This window comes from Pinus tabuliformis, chromosome 4_2 (assembly GCF_031772625.1).
Source record: "Pinus tabuliformis cultivar Carrire ecotype Pingquan chromosome 4_2, CPIR1, whole genome shotgun sequence".
Taxonomy (NCBI): Eukaryota; Viridiplantae; Streptophyta; class Pinopsida; order Pinales; family Pinaceae; genus Pinus; species Pinus tabuliformis.
In genome coordinates, this window is record NC_142304.1 from 92,010,673 (window position 1) to 92,026,721 (window position 16,049).

General features: G+C 43.1%; 1 pseudogene; it reads left to right on the plus strand.

Annotated features, from left to right (window-relative positions):
• Window positions 1-13,470: 13,470 nt before the first annotated feature.
• Window positions 13,471-15,283, plus strand: LOC149168445 (18S ribosomal RNA; annotated as a pseudogene).
• Window positions 15,284-16,049: the final 766 nt, after the last annotated feature.

A 16,049-nucleotide genomic window follows, 5' to 3' on the forward strand; every position in this document is an offset into this window, starting at 1 on the left:
TCAGTGGACTACTCTTTTGAGTAGATCTTATTATTGTGTTCTTCCCATGTTTCGGGGACGAAACATGCTTAGGGGGGTGGAATGTTATATACCTAGGGGGGATAATATGGGGTACCAAGGGAGGTACCCAAGGTAATAATGTAATAATGGGATGGGCCATAGTAATAAATAAGGTGGTTAACCCATGTCATGTAAGGGACCACAAGTAGTTAATAATAATGTAATGGGCCCATGGTATTAGTTGATGGTATGAAGGAAACATGGTAATGACCCATGGTATTGTATGTATGAGGCCTATATAGAGGCTAGAGACTCCACATGGAGGAAGATGAAGAGAAGTATTCTTGTATGAACAGGAATATGGCTTGTGGAGTGTTCTCCTTCCTTAAGGAGTGAATGTATGGTGTTGCCCTACCTTAAGGGTTTGGAGATTAATAAAGAAGCATTTATCTATATTTGGATCTCATTATTCTTGGGTTATTTCTATTATCATATATTCTTGGGTTAGATCCACAACAAGTGGTATCGGAGCTACAACAGGAGCAACATATGGTTGCTAAAAATTCTGATAAGGGTTAACCTGTGGCTGTTGATAATTTTGGTATGGGGCAATCTGAGGTTGCCCTTGGCACTGCTAGAAACCATATGGCAACTGGGCTCTAAACTGGGCCTAGGCTCCAGGTTGCATTTGATAAGCAGGTTGGTTTTGGAAGCCAACTTGAGTTTGAAGACCAGATTGGGTCTGGAGCCCAGACTTGGTCTGAAAATTGGATGGAGCTTGAGAAGCAATGAGCATTTGAGTGCCCAGTTGAGTGGGTCCATATAGATGTCCTTGCAAAAACTGAGGTTGACCCATCTAGCTAGAAGGCTGGCTCAGTTGAGACTGAAGTCAACCCATTTGCCTAGAAGGTTGAGCTTGCTGGGTAATAGGTTGACCTTGCAAAACCAAAGGCTATCCCAATTGACCAGATGGTTGAGCAAGCTGAACAATTGGTTGGCCTTGTTGGATTTGAGGCTGACCAATTTTTCTAGAAGATGGATTGGGCTGGACATTGGGTTGGCCTTGCTAGATTTGAGGTTGACCTACCTTTCTAGAGGGGTGACCTTACTGGGCACCAGGTTGTCCTTGTTGGATGTAAGGTTGTCCTTGGTTTCCAGAAGGTTAATCGAAGTAAGTAAAAGAGGAACGAATGAAGGCCGAAGGTTTTCCCTATAAGGGTTGTCCTTGTGGGCCAACAAGTTGCCTTGGATAAGGTTGCCCATAATACGTCAGTTTGTGAGACGGCTGTCTGTAAGAAGACTGACCATGATAGGGTGGACCTTGAAAATTTGAAGGTTGTGCTTGGCCACCATGGGGCACCAAGCAATAGATAACAGAACCAAAACCTTAACCATAGGTTGAGATGGGATGGGTCCTGGGTGATAAATATGGGCTCCTCGAGAATCATAGTAGTGAAACAGATTCTGCGAATCTGAATTCTGAAGAGCCTGAAAGTACTAATCATATGCCCCACCTGCTGGAATGGAACCAGAAGAAGGTGGGGCACTATGGGTGGGATTAACAACTCCAGATGCCGATGCTAACAAACCACCATCTGTAGGACCAACTGAAGGTCCTACAATAGTGGTCATGACTGAACATGTAGTGATGGCACTAACAACGAGAGCCAAAGAAGCCACAAAAATAGTTGGAATAGTTGGGACAAATGTGACAGTCACATTGTGAATCTAGGGCGTAAAAGGTTCTGAGGTCGGAGTGACGGTACGAGACCACATGGAACTCGTAAGGGGAGATCTAGAACTCATGATATCAGCCAAAGCATTGTAGTGTAAAGGTAATGTGATACCAAGAGGGGTGACATGGAAGGGTGAAGTTTCCATAGGTATAGGGATTTCACCACTTGCCATAGAGGTCTCTTCACCCAGGATGGGGTTCGTCTCATCCATGTCAGAGGAAGACATTGGGACCGATACACCAGAAGGACTAATGGGAATGTCTTCTTCAGAAGGCTCCAAAATGGGGTTGCAATGAATATCGTAAAACTCATCTTCCCGAGTGTGAGAGTTAAGTAGTTGGATACTTGGAATAACAGGAAGAGTATCACTAACAACCGGTAGCTCAGAAGCGACAGAGGATGGAGAGCCTTGGTCACTTGGTACGGGAGACAGGATCGGTGATTATGCCAGGATGATTTAACTCAAAATTACTAGGGAAAACAAACGAGTAAGGAAAACAATCCTACACAAACTGAAACACAATCAAGATTTAACAAGGTAAATGCCAATGTGGCCAAATAAATTTTATGACACAGGAACAGAACTTGAACTTTTCATTTTTAAAGAGTTGAGAAAAGGACAAAAGATGACTCTAGTCGCCTTCAAATATTTAATGAGCCTAAAAGGATAAGTGCTCAGATGGACCTTTTCATTTAAGGAGTCGAAAAAGAATGAAAGTGACTACTCTGGAGAACTAGGAAAAAGGTTTACCAAACAACCCGTAAAACTGCATATACACCTTGGTGATCAATTGAAAGAAAAATGACCAAGGACTTTCTGTACAGAAGTCAATCTTCCTGAATGCTGTGTTCGGTGCATTACAATTTGTAGGGCAGTAGGGACGACTTCCTATGGATGTGGGATGATAACCTAGTGGGGTCTCTTGATATATACTTGACGATACTGGGAGCACAAGTTCATACTAGCAGCTATTGAGTCACAGAAGGAGGAATCACCAAACCTTAAGCGAAAGAAATAGTGACTAGGTTTAATGATGCCAAAGCACGTCTCTAGCCTAGACCTCTATATAATGTACGTTAAGTTCCAATGCATTGTTAAGTTCATTCAATTCATTTTAGAGTTGATCTTGAATTAGGTTCCAATTTCCAAGCCCTACTGTATGTATATCAAAAACCCTAGGATGCAACTTAAATGAGTAAAACATCTTTCATTTCGATGAACACCTACTTATAGAAAGGTAGAAACTTCATTCCCAAACCAAGACATAACCGAGACAAGAAAATGCAAGTGCTAAGAAACATAATGCATTAACACACCAATCCTACATTGCATCAATACTACTAATGATAGATTTAAAGTTTTCTCTCCAATTTCTCAAACATGACAATTTGAAATGCAAATGTACTTTCACTTTTGTATACTAAATAAATGCAATATTTTTATTTTGATTGTTTTGAATCTAAAGAGACAAACAAGCAAGCATGAACTGATCAATCCAAACAATTATGATCTATGCTTGGTAGTGAAGAAATTGAATCAACATCAAAAATTGGTTCAATAATCGACACTAAAAATCAACCAGCAAGAAACAAGCAATGAAAAAGCATCAAGAAAATGAATAAGAAAATTGTAGATGAACCTTGGATAGACACGAAACTTGGACAAATGATTCAAAAACTTGAAAAAGCTAGGTCATAAAGCCCAAAAACACAAGATTCACTCAACGAAACCAAAGAGACAGCACCTTTAACCAAAAACAATTAAAACAAACTGATGGACAAGAGGAAAACAATACGGGATAAATAAGACTGGAAAATTCAGGAGGCGACGCTGAAAAAACAACTTACACATGAATCGTCGCGGGTGTAAAACTAGCAACTAGTGATAATTAACCAATAGTCACATCAACAGGGTGACATCGTTAGGAGAGTACACTTATCTTCCACGACGTGCCACTTCCAGGAATCATCGTGAATGTACGATAGGATTCAACGATGCACATGTTTACATAACAAAGAGAGGGTGACTTCGTCATGACTATCAAGCTTTTTACAACAATGAGCTTAAAAATAATGGAAAATGAATGAAAACTCCCAAACAAACACCAGGCTATCCTTCCAGACAGCAAGGGGAATTCCCAGATTGACCCAGGTAACCCAAAAGACTGATGGTTTAACCCCAAAATTCAAGAGACACTAAATCAAAACCAAAAAAAAATAAACAAGAGAAAAAAATACAAAGGACTCCCCAGCGGAGTTGCCAACTTGTGAAGTAGGAAAGTGTTCCCTCTGCGGACAAAGGCAACCCCCTCTAGCCATAGAGTGGGTCTAGTCACAAAAAAGACAAAACAATTATGTTTCCTTATAATTATGTTTCCTTTTTAAACCTTATTAATAATAATACATTTACCTAATAACATAGTTAACTTCAATAATTTTGGAATAAATAAATATTGATTATTAATAAAAATTGACCATTAAGTTTAACGATATGAGTTATTCTGTTGGTAATATACATATAGGTAATGATATAATTACCTATGGACTTAGTTCCTTTAATATATTTTTTGGAATAAAATATTGATCGATTTTTGATTAGTTGACCAATATGTTTTAAGGATATAGTATGATAATATTAAGCTTTACCCTAAAGTATGCCATTTACCTATTATAACTAATTCTATTTTAGTAGATAATAAACATATATGATTTTCTATACCTTAGTAATTTAATGGACCATTTTTAATATATTTTAATGAACTAAATAGTAAAAAGACCATTAAATAATTATTACTCATTTACCTATTGTAACTAAATTATTAAAATAATAGTGATTTATTACCTTTCTCTTGTATTTATATAATATTGAAATAATTTATTATGAGGTATAATAATTAAAATATTAATATTATTTTTGAGATATTAACGATAATATATCTATTTATTTTTAATTAACAATCGAATTCCCTTATTTCTAGAAATATTAATTTACTAATTTAGTGGTTTGACCAGGTGCATTAGGTCAAACTAGCCGTTAGCTTGATAGCTGTTGGAGTCTCTGCACGCTCTATTTATTCATGATTTGCCAGTTTGGTTCTTCAACTTGTCCTGACGATGAACCACACTGGTTGGTTTGAAATGCGTCGACAAAAGTTTGATTATGTGATTTTGCCGAAGATTTTCTAAACAATAATTGATTCCCTTAAATAGTCATCCTTGGAGGCCTACTTCAAACTGGTGGTGGATGAAGTTCCGTTGTGCTGCTCCAACTTTTGTTTCTTTCTCCTTAATAAGCAATTAACCTAAAACACCACAAGGAAACAACTAAGCACATAACCCATAACAACAATGATCTATTTACTTATAAAGTCAAGAAACTATAAGCTATCAAGTAAATTGTACACAAGATATAGGAAATCATCATTGATTGTATTAAAATGAACCAAGAGCAAAGCTTACAGCCAAGTCTTGACATCGTAAGCCTTCTCAGAGGGTCCAACCAGTATGTTTCTTCAAGCATTCACTCTCAAGAATGGGTCTCCCAAATAGAAAATATCTCTTTCTCACTCACAAGCTTTAATACAATGTTAAGGCACTCCACAACCTCTCACCAAACTATTAGCAGCCCCACACTTGTCACACTCACACCAAAGCTATCTACCAAACACAAAAGAACTAGTAGCACTTTCCAACTAAAAGAACTAGCAGATCATAAAAATGGTGAGTGATTTTATAGGAGAAGGAGTCTCCATGAAATGAGGGAGAGGGAGCTTATCCTCAAGGAAGGTTGCATAAAAGACGGAACCACCATCCCAGAGGAGGAAGGGCGACCCAAATTGACCCAAAAACCAGCTCTAAAGACATCCAGAAGGCTGACTGTTGGAACAAATTCACCCAATCTGGATCATCGCTAGTCATGAACTAAGTCTCAGTGACGACATCGTAAGGAGGCAATGCATGCAGACCAATCATCACGGTAAATCGCTGGCAGACTCGCGCCAAGCCCTAAAATTCACCGTCGCGAGAAACAGGTGTACACCTACGACGATGTTGCGATGAGACTGTTTATGATGAGGGATCATCACGTATATTAAGGGCTTACTTGAGATTAGGTAGAAGCTTAGGGAATAAGGGTCACTTTCAGCATCAGAGAGCATTTGCTTAATCTTCTTACATGAGTGGAAAGAAATGGACATGTTTATTTGATACATGACACAGCGGAGGGACTGAGATGAGGACAATGACAAATTACTATGTAACAATGAGCTGGGATGGGCTTTGTCCACATTCATACAGCTCATTTGACTGACTCTGCCTTGTGCATTTGTTTCGGTCATGTGGGCACCCATGTAAACTTGTTTGGGTAGGTCATTTGAGGGTGTTCATGTCAACTTGTTTAGGCGGGTCATTCAGATGGGTTGTTTAAGGGCATCTATGTAAACTTGTTTGGGTAGGTCATTCAAGCAGGTCATTTGAGGACGTCCGTGTAAACTCGTTCAGGCCGGTCGAGCAAGGGCATCCGTGTAAACTCATTTAGGTGGGTCGGGCGAGGGCATCTATGTAAACTCATTTGGTTAGGTCATTCAGTGTGAGGGTGCACTCGGGCACACGATCCCATATCAAAAATGCTAAGTTGTGACCCAGCGTGGGCTTTGTGCATGTTCGTGTAGCTCATTTTCCCGGCTCTCCCTTGTCCCTTTGTTTCAGTTGTGTCGGCACCCATGTAAACTCGTTCGGGCAGGTCATTTGAGGGCGTCCGTGTCAACTCATTCGAGAGGGTCATTTGATGTCATCTATGTAAATGCATTTGGGCGGGTCGTTTGAGGGTGTCCATGTAAACTTGTTCGAATGGGTCATTTGAGGGCATCCGGGTATACTTGTTAGGGTGGGTCTATCTAGTTGGACGAGGGCATTTGTGTAAACTCATTTGGGTGGGTTAGGCAAGGGTGTCCGTGTAAACTTGTTCAAGTGGGTTACGTGAGGGTGTCTGTGTAAACTCATTTGGTCAGGTCGTTTAGTATGAGGGTGCACCCGGGCACACGAGCCCGTATAAAAAATGCTAAGTTGTGACCAGGGGTGGGCTTTGTGCACGTTCATGAGGCTCGTTTTCCCAACTCTCCCTTGTCCCTTCATTTGAGTCATGTGGGTGCCCAGGTAAACTCGTTTGGGCGGGTCGTTTAAGGGCATCCATGTCAACTCATTCGGGTGGGTCATTCGTTCGAGTTGTTTGAAGGCATCTGAGTAAACTCGTTCGGGTGGGTCATTTGAGGGCGCTCGTGTAAACAAGTTCGGGCGGGTCGTTTGAGGGCGTTCATGTAAACACATTTGTGCAAGTCATTTGCGGGTGCCCGTGTAAACTCATTTGGTCAGGTTGTTTAGTGTGAGGGCATGCCCGAGCACATGAGCCCATATCAAAATTACTAAGTTGTGACCCGGGGTGGGCTTTGTGCACATTCTTGTAGCTTGTTTTCCCGGCTCTCCCTTATGCCTTCGTTTCGGTCGTGTGTGGGCACCCATGTAAACTTAGTTGGGTCGGTTCAGGTCGTGTCATGTAGTATGAGGGCACCCATGAAAACTCATTCGGTTGGGTCGGTTCGGGTCCAGTGGGGGCACCCATGTAAACTCGTTCGGGCATGATCTTGCTTTTCGTGTGAAAAGTGAGTTGGTAATTGAGATGTTTGTTCAGTTTTTCCTGAAGGATGGCCTTGGGTCATTTGTAGGGTGGTTTATTCTCATCTACTCTCCATCCCCACTCGGAAGCACACAAGTGGTAATGTTGGCCATGCTCATCTTGGTCCTTGGGTCAAGTTTTCGTGTGAAAGGTGGGTTGGTAATTGAGTTGTTTTTATGTGTTTTCCCAAAGAATGGCCTTGGGTCATTTGTAGGGTGGTTGATTTTCATCTTCTCTCCATCCCCACTTGGTAGCATATGAGTGGTAATGTTGGCCATGCTCATCCTGGGAGGCACATGTGAACAATTCCCCTTCTTCTCTCCAAGTTCTTGGAGTTGTATGGGTTATTGTGGTGTTGCTCCTGAACTCGTCCTGGTCCCTCATGCCCATCCAAATGATACAAGTGATAATTTTTCTTTTCATGTGAATGGTGGGTTGGTAATTGAGTTGTTTTTTCAGGTTTTCCTAAAGAACGACCTTGGGTCATTTGTAGGATGGTCGATTTTCATCTTCTCTCCATCCCCACTCGGTAGCACATGAGCGGTAATGTTGGCCATGCTTGTCCCGAGAGGCATATGTGAAAAATTCCCCCTCTGCTCTCCAAGTTCTTGGGGTTGTATGGGCTATTGTGGTGCAGCTCCAAGGCTCGTCCTGGTCCCTCATGCCCATCCAAATGATACAAGTTATAGGTTTTATTTTCGTGTGAAAGGTGGGTTGGTAATTGAGTTGTTTTTTCAGGTTTGGCTGAGCGATGGTCTTGGGTCATTTGTAGGGTGGCCGATTTTCATCTTCTCTCCATCCCCACTCGGTAGCATATGAGCAATAATGTTAGCCACACTCGTCCTAGGAGGCATATGTGAACAATTCCCCTACTTTTCTCCAATTTCTTGGAGTTGTATGCTCTGTTGTGGTGTGGCTCCTAGGCTTGTCTTGGTCCCTTGTGCCCATAATACAAGTGACAAGTTTGCTTTCAATGTGAAAGGTGGGTTGGTGATTGAGTTGTTTTTCAGGCTTGCCTGAACAATGGCCTTGGGTCATTTGTGGGGTGGTCGATTTTCATCTTCTCTCTATCCCCACTTGGTAGCACATGAGCGGTAATGTTGGCCATGCTTGTCCCAGGAGGCATATGTGAACAATTCACCTTCTTCTCTCTAAGTTATTGGAGTTGTATGGGTTGTTGTGGTGTGGCTCCCTGGCTTGTCCTGGTCCCCTCATGCCCATTCAAATGATACAAGTGACAGGTTTTCTTTTCGTGTGAAAGGTGGGTTGGTAATTGAGTTGTCTTTTCGGGATTTCTTGAAGAATGATGTTGGTTCATTTCTAGGGTGACATATTTTTATTTTCTCTCCATCCCCAATTGCAGGTACATGAGAAGTAATGTTGGCCATGCTCATCCTGGGAGGCATCTGTCAACAATTCCCCTTTTACTCTCCAAGTTCTTGGAGTTGTATGGGTTTTTGTGGTGTGGCTCTTGTGCTTGTCCTGATCCCTCGTGCTCATCCAAATGAAACCAGTGATAGGTTTTATTTTCGTGTGAAAGGTGGGTTGGTATTTGAGTTGTTTTTTTTAGTTTTCCTGAAGGATGCCCTTGGATCATTTGTAGGGTGGCCGATTTTCATCTTCTCTCCATCCCCACTTAGTAGCACATGAGCAATAATGTTGGCCATACTCGTCCCGGTAGGAATATGTGAACAATTCCCCTTCTACTCTCCAATTTCTTGGAACTGTATGGGCTATTATAGTGTGGCTCTCGAGGTTGTCTTGGTCCCTCATGCCCATCCAAATGATACAAGTGACAAGTTTTCTTTCCATGTGAAAGGTGGGTTGGTAATTAAGTTGTTTTTCCGAGCTTGCCTGAACTATGGCCTTGGGTCATTTTTAGGGTGGCCGATTTTCATCTTCTATCCATCCCCACTCGGTAGCACATGAGTGGTAATGTTGGCCATGCTCATCCCGGGAGGAATATGTGAACAATTCCCCTTCTACTCTCTATGTTCTTGGAATTGTATGGGTTGTTGTGGTGTGGCTCCCTGGCTCGTCCTAGTCCCCTCGTGCCCATCCAAATAATACAAGTGACACGGTTTCTTTTCTTGTGAAAGGTGGGTTGGTAATTTAGTTTCTTTTTGGGGTTTTCCTGATGAATGGCCTTAGGTCATTTGTAGGGTGGCCGATTTTATTCTTCTCTCCATCCCCGCTCGGTAGCACATGAGCGGTAATGTTGGCCATGCTCATCCCAGGAGGCACATGTGAACAATTCCCCTTCTACTCTCCAAGTTCTTGGAGTTGTATGGGTTGTTGTGGTGTGGATCTTGGGCTTGGCCTGGTCCCTCGTGCTCATCCAAATCATACAAGTGATAGGTTTTCTTTTCGTGTGAAAGGTGGATTGGTAATTGAGTTTTTTTTTTTGGGTTTGCTTGAAGGAGGGCCTTGGGTCATTTGCAGGGTGGCCAATCTTCATCTTCTCTCAATCCCCACTTGGTAGCACATGAGCAGTAATGTTGGCCATGCTAATCTAGGGAGGCATATGTGAACAATTCCCCTTCTTCTCTCCAATTTATTGGAATTCAATGGGCTATTGTGGTGTGGCTCTTGGGCTTGTCCTAGTCCCTCGTGCCCATCCAAATGATACAAGTGATAGGCTTTCTTTTCGTGTGAAAGGTGGGTTGGCACTTGAGTTGTTTTCTTCACATTTTCCTGAAGAGATGTCCTTGGGTCATTTGTAGGGTGGCCGATTTTCATCTTCTCTCCATCCCCACTCAGTAGCACATGAGAAGTAATGTTGGCCATGCTTCTCCTAGGAAGCATATGCGAACAATTCCCCTTCTACTCTCCAAGTTCTTTGAGTTGTATGGGCTATTGTGGTGTGGCTTCCGGGCTAATCTTGGTCCCTCATGCCCATCTAAATGATACAAGTGACAAGTTTTCTTTCTGTGTGAAAGGTCGGTTGATAATTAAGTTTTTTTTTTCAGGCTTTCCTAAATGATGGCCTTGGGTCATTTGTAGGGTGGTCGATTTTCATCTTCTCTCCATCCCCACTCGGTAGCACATGTGCAGTAATGTTGGCCATGCTAATCCCGGGAGGCATATGTGAAGAGTTTCCCCTTTGCTCTCTAAGTTCTTGGAGTTATATGGGTTGTTGTGGTGTGGCTCCCTGGCTTGTCCTCGTCCCCTCATGCCCATCCAAATGATACAAGTGACAAGTTTTCTTTTTGTGTGAAAGGTGGGTTGGTAATTGAGTTTTTTCTTTAGGTTTTCCTGAACAATGGCCTTGGGTCATTTGTAGGGTGGCAAGTTTTCATCTTCTCTCCAACCCCACTCGGTAGCACATGAGTGATAATGTTGGCCATGCTCGTCTCGGGAGGCATATGTGAACAATTCCCCTTCTGCTCTCTAAGTTCTTGGAGGTTTATGGGTTGTTGTGGTGTGGCTCCCTTGCTCGTCCTAGTCCCCTCGTGCCCATCCAAATGATCCAAGTGACATGTTTTCTTTTTGTGTGAAAGGTGGGTTGGTAGTTGACTTGTTTTTTCAGGTTTGCCTGAACGATGGCCTTAGGTTGTTTGTAGGGTGGATGATTTTCATCTTCTCTCCATCCCCACTCGGTAGCACATGAGCGGTAATGTTGGCCATACTTGTCCCGGGAGGCATATGTGAACAATTCTCCTTCTGCTCCCTAAGTTCTTGGAGTTGTATGGGTTGTTGTGGTGTGGCTCCCTGGCTCATCCTAGTCTCTCGTGCCCATTCAAATGATACAAGTGATACATTTTCTTTCCATGTGAAAGGTGGGTTGGTAATTTAGTTTTTTTTTTGAATTTGATTGAATGATGGCCTTCGATCATTTGTAGGGTGGCCGATTTTCATCTTCTATCCATCCCCACTCAGTAGAACATGAGCGGTAATGTTGGCCATGCTCACCCCCATCCCTCTTGCCCAACTGAATGATACAAATTCTTAAGTTTTCTTGATGCTCCTTTGAGCCTTCGTTGTTGTGGTCCCAGATGGAAACCCCAAAACTCCATCATGCTTATGTCGCTATCATGCCCCTCGGTTGTTGCGAATAGGAAACTTTGATTGGGTTGAGAAGCCATGTTTTTCTCAATTGAAAATGGCTCCTCATTATTTTTTTCACCTCCTCCCTATTTGGTGGGGAGGGTTTTGCTTTTCGTGTGAAAGGTGGGTTGGTAATTGAGTTGATTTTTCAGGTTTGCCTTAAGAATGGCCTTGGGTAGTTTGTAGGGTGGTTGATTTTCATCTTCTCTCCATACCGACTCAGTAACACATGAGTGGTAATGTTGGCCATGCTTGTCCCAGGAAGCATATGTGAACAATTCCCCTTCTACTCTAAGTTCTCGAATTTGTATGGGTTGTTGTGGTGTGGCTCCCTATGACGGCTAGCCTCTTCACTATTCGGTTGTTTTTGGTGCGGTTTCTTGTGCTTGTACTCTTTCTGTGTTGGCATTGTCCATTGAGATGCATACATTTAAGAGGAACGTGGAAGGGTTTTGGTTGTAAACCACCTACCCTCCCTCTTGCTTTCTTTTTCTGTCAGGTGATGTGAGGCGTTGTTCTCCTTATTGTAAATTTAAGGGTTGGCATTCCTTTCAAAGTGCACATCGTTCGTGGTTGAATTGGCTTTAAGGTTTTGATATTTTTGTTGGCCCATATGTTTGATCGAGTGGTCAACTTTTTCCTTGCATCTCGCGTGTGTTAGGCTTTTCCGGTTGGAAATGCTAAGTCACAACGTTTATGGGCATTTGTTGTTTCAATTTTGTATGCGCTCATGGTCCAATGGGGAGGAGGCTTGCTACGTCGATGGCAGGGACTATCTCGAAGAAGGATTTCGTGGTGGAACGCTTTGAACTCCCTTGTGGAGGTGGCTGTAGGTGAAAATTATTCATTGTCTAGTTGGTAAAGCTATGGGAAATCTCCTAGGTTGCCTATGTAGGGTGCATGGGGTGTGGAGCTGCCCGATCCCTCCTCCTGTTTGGATATGTTCTTGTATTGTGTAGCGAGCCTCTTGATTCGCATTTATTTCCTTCCTTTTCCTTCACATCATGTTTTCCGCAGGTGGTCAAGTGATCGAGGTCCACCATTGCTAATGTTCAGGTGGACACCTAGGTGGCCTTGGTGTAGGGCGGGGAGGGTTTGGGGGGCATTTATAAGAGAGGTTGTGGGCTCGGTTGGTCTTCTTTTATTTCTTTCTGTTTCCTTTGCATTGAGGCTACCACATGTGATCATGCGGTTGAGGTCCATCATTGTTTTTGTCCACGTGTACTCCTAGGTGGCCTCTGTGTGGGGAGGGGAGGGTTGGGGGGCATTTGTAGGGGATGTTGCGGGCTCAGTTTGTATTGTATTATTTCCTTCCCTTGCCTTTGTGTCAAGGCTACTGCAGGTGATCATTCGATCGAGGTCCAATGTTACTGCTGTCCAGGTGGACTCCTAGGTGGCATCGGTGCGGGGCGAGGAGGTTTATATGGCCTCTCTATGATAGGATTTCTAGTCAGTCATCCTCTTTTTATTTCCTTCCTTTTCCTTTGCATTGAGTATGTCGTAGGTGATCGAGAATCGAGGTCCATCGTTGTTGTTTTCCAGGTGGATTCTTAGGTGGCCTCGATGCAGGGTGAGGAGGGTTGGGGCTCATTTATAATATAGAGGCTGCATAGTTGGTCATTCTCCATTTATTTCCTTTGCACAGAGGCTACGGCAGACGATCAATAGATCGAGGTCCACCATTGTTGCTATTTGAGTGGACTCCTAGGTGACCTTGGTGTGGGGTGTGGAGGCTTTTGGTGGCATTTCTAAGGGAGTGGGTGAGTGATCGCTCATTTTCTTGTTGGTTGGGGCATGGTTACAAAATCTAAAGTGGCCTTGGTATGTTGTGGCTCAGCAGGTATACCCATTTGTTCACCATGTCCTTGGCATGTTGCGTGTGCTTCCTTCTTGGGATGCAAGAGGTGCAAGGCATAAAAGTTTACATGATATTTTGATATCTATTTGACTTGATGCATGTTTAGGTTGGCTCTTGGTAAGAGAGTGCTCGGAATGCCATTTGAAGTGGGAGGGTGCTACCTAGTTGATCCTACCAGTAGTCATATGCTTCTCTCAAAGATTAAGCCATGCATGTCTAAGTATGAACTAATTCAGACTGTGAAACTATCGATGGCTCATTAAATCACTTATAGTGTTTTTGATGGTACCATACTACTTGGATAACCATAGTAATTCTAGAGCTAATACATGCACCAAGTTCTGACTCTTTGGAAGGGATGCATTTTTTAGAGAAAAGGTTGGCACGGGCTTTCCTGCTTCTCCAGTGAATCATGATAACTCGACAAATCGCACAACCCTTGTGCTGGCGATGCTTCATTCAAATTCCTGCCCTATCAACTTTTGATGGTAGGATAGAGGCCTAGCATGGTGGTGACGGGTGACGGAGAATTAGGGTTCGATTCCAGAGATGGAGCCTGAGAAATGGCTACCACATCTAAGGAAGGCAGTAGGAATGCAAATTACCCAATCCTAACATGGGGAGGTAGTGACAATAAATAACAATATTGGTCTCATCGAGTCTAGTAATTGGAATGAGTACAATCTAAATCCCTTAACGAGGATCCATTGGAGGGAAATTCTAGTGCCAGTAGCCATGGTAATTCCAAATATAATAGCATATATTTAACTTGTTGCAGTTAAAAATCTCATAGTTGGATCTTGGGTCGTAGAGGTCGGTCCAACTACTTGGTGTGCACCTGCCCTTTCGTCCCTTTTGTCAGTGGCATGCTCCTGGCCTTAATTGGCTAGGTCACAGCTCCAACACTGTTACCTTCAAAAAATTAGAGTGCTCAAAGCAAGTTGATGGTCTGAATACATTGGCATGGAATAATTTGATAGGAGTCTGGTCCTATTGTGTTGGCCTTCAGGACCAGAGTAATGATTAATAGGGATTGTCGAGGGCCTTCGTATTTCATTTTCAGAGGTGAAATTATTGGATTTATGAAAGATGGACCACTGAAAAAGCATTTTCCAAGGATGTTTTCATTAATCAAGAATGAAATTTGGGGGCTCAAAGATGATCAGATAGCGTCCTAGTCTCAACCATAAACGATGTCGACCACGGATTGACAAATGTTGCTTTAAGGACTCCTCCAACACCTTCTGAGAAATCAAAGTGTTTGGGTTCCAGGGGGAGTATGGTCACAAGGCTAAAACTTAAAGGAATTGACGGAAGGGCACCACTAGGAGTGGAGCCTGTGGCTTAATTTGAATCAACATGGGGAAAATTACCAAGTCCAGACATAGTAAGGATTGACAGATTGAGAGCTCTTTCTTGATTCTATGGGTGGTGGTGCATGGCCATTCTTAGTTGGTTGAGTGATTTGTCTGGTTAATTCTGATAACAAATGAGACCTCAGCTTACTAACTAGCTACGTAGAGGTTCCCCTTCGCAGCCAGCTTCTTAGAGGGACTATGGCCATTCAGGCCATGGAAGTTTGAGGCAATAATAGGTCTGCGATGCCCTTAGATGTTCTAGGCTACAAGCACGCTACACTGATGTAGCCAATGATTTTTTCTTCCCGGTTCAAGAGGATATGGAAATCTTCTCAAATTGTATCGTGATGGGGATAGACCATTGCAATTATTGGTCTTCAACAAGGAATTCCTAATAAGTGCATGTCATCAACTCATGCTGACTACGTCCCTGCCCTTTGTACACACTGCCCGTCACTCCTACTGATTGAATGATCTGGTGAAGTGTTCGGATTGTGTCGACGATGGTGGTTCGCCGCCATCGATGTCATGAGAAGTTCATTGAACCTTATCATTTATAGGATGGAGAAATCGTAACAAGGTTATCGTAGGTGAACTTGCGGTAGGATCATTGATAGCAGGGGTTTATTTTTTGGCTTGGGTCAGTTGGGTTTCGATTGCAATGTGGGACTATGTCGTGTGTTTCTAGGGGAGTGGGTTTGGTGTTTGGCAGGAACATTGCTGGTTGCTTGTCTTGAGGTAATGCTTGTTTTTTCATGTGTGTTCTTGCAAGCCATGCTTGTGCTTGTCCCACCCATCCTTTGTTTTTCTTTCCCCCAATGTGTTTCTGTAGGGGGTTTGGAAGCTTGTTTCTTGGGAGCCCTTCCGACGATCTATTCGGCTAGGCATGGTTGTTGCAGTTGAGGTGCTTGGAAAATATGATGGATAAATTTAGACTCATTCGTAGCGGCGGTGCTCGGTCTTTTGCTCATTGGAAGGCATGGGCTAAGGGTGTGGGCTTCCATAGTTGGTTCTCTCAAAAAGGCGACGGTGGTTAATGTGTTTCCTGGGTGAGCTATTCTGTCGGTGGTTGGGTCGAGGGAGTCATTGCGGCCATGCCTGGTAACTCAAAACTTCCGTGAGGGGAAATTTTCGGGGTGGGGTTAGTATGGGATGGATGAAGAGAGGTTCAACTCGTTGGGTTGGCCACCCTAGTCCTCCTGACCGTTCCTCAATATGTTGTCATGGAAGGGTTGGGTGTCCAGGTAATGAAAAATCCCTCCCTTGGTCTGTGCTCAATAGAGATCGCAATTTTCCCTGCCAATGAGCATGAGGGTGGAAATCTTATCTCGTGCCTTTTTTGTCGAGGGAATTCCTCATCTTCTCATGAGCCACTCCCC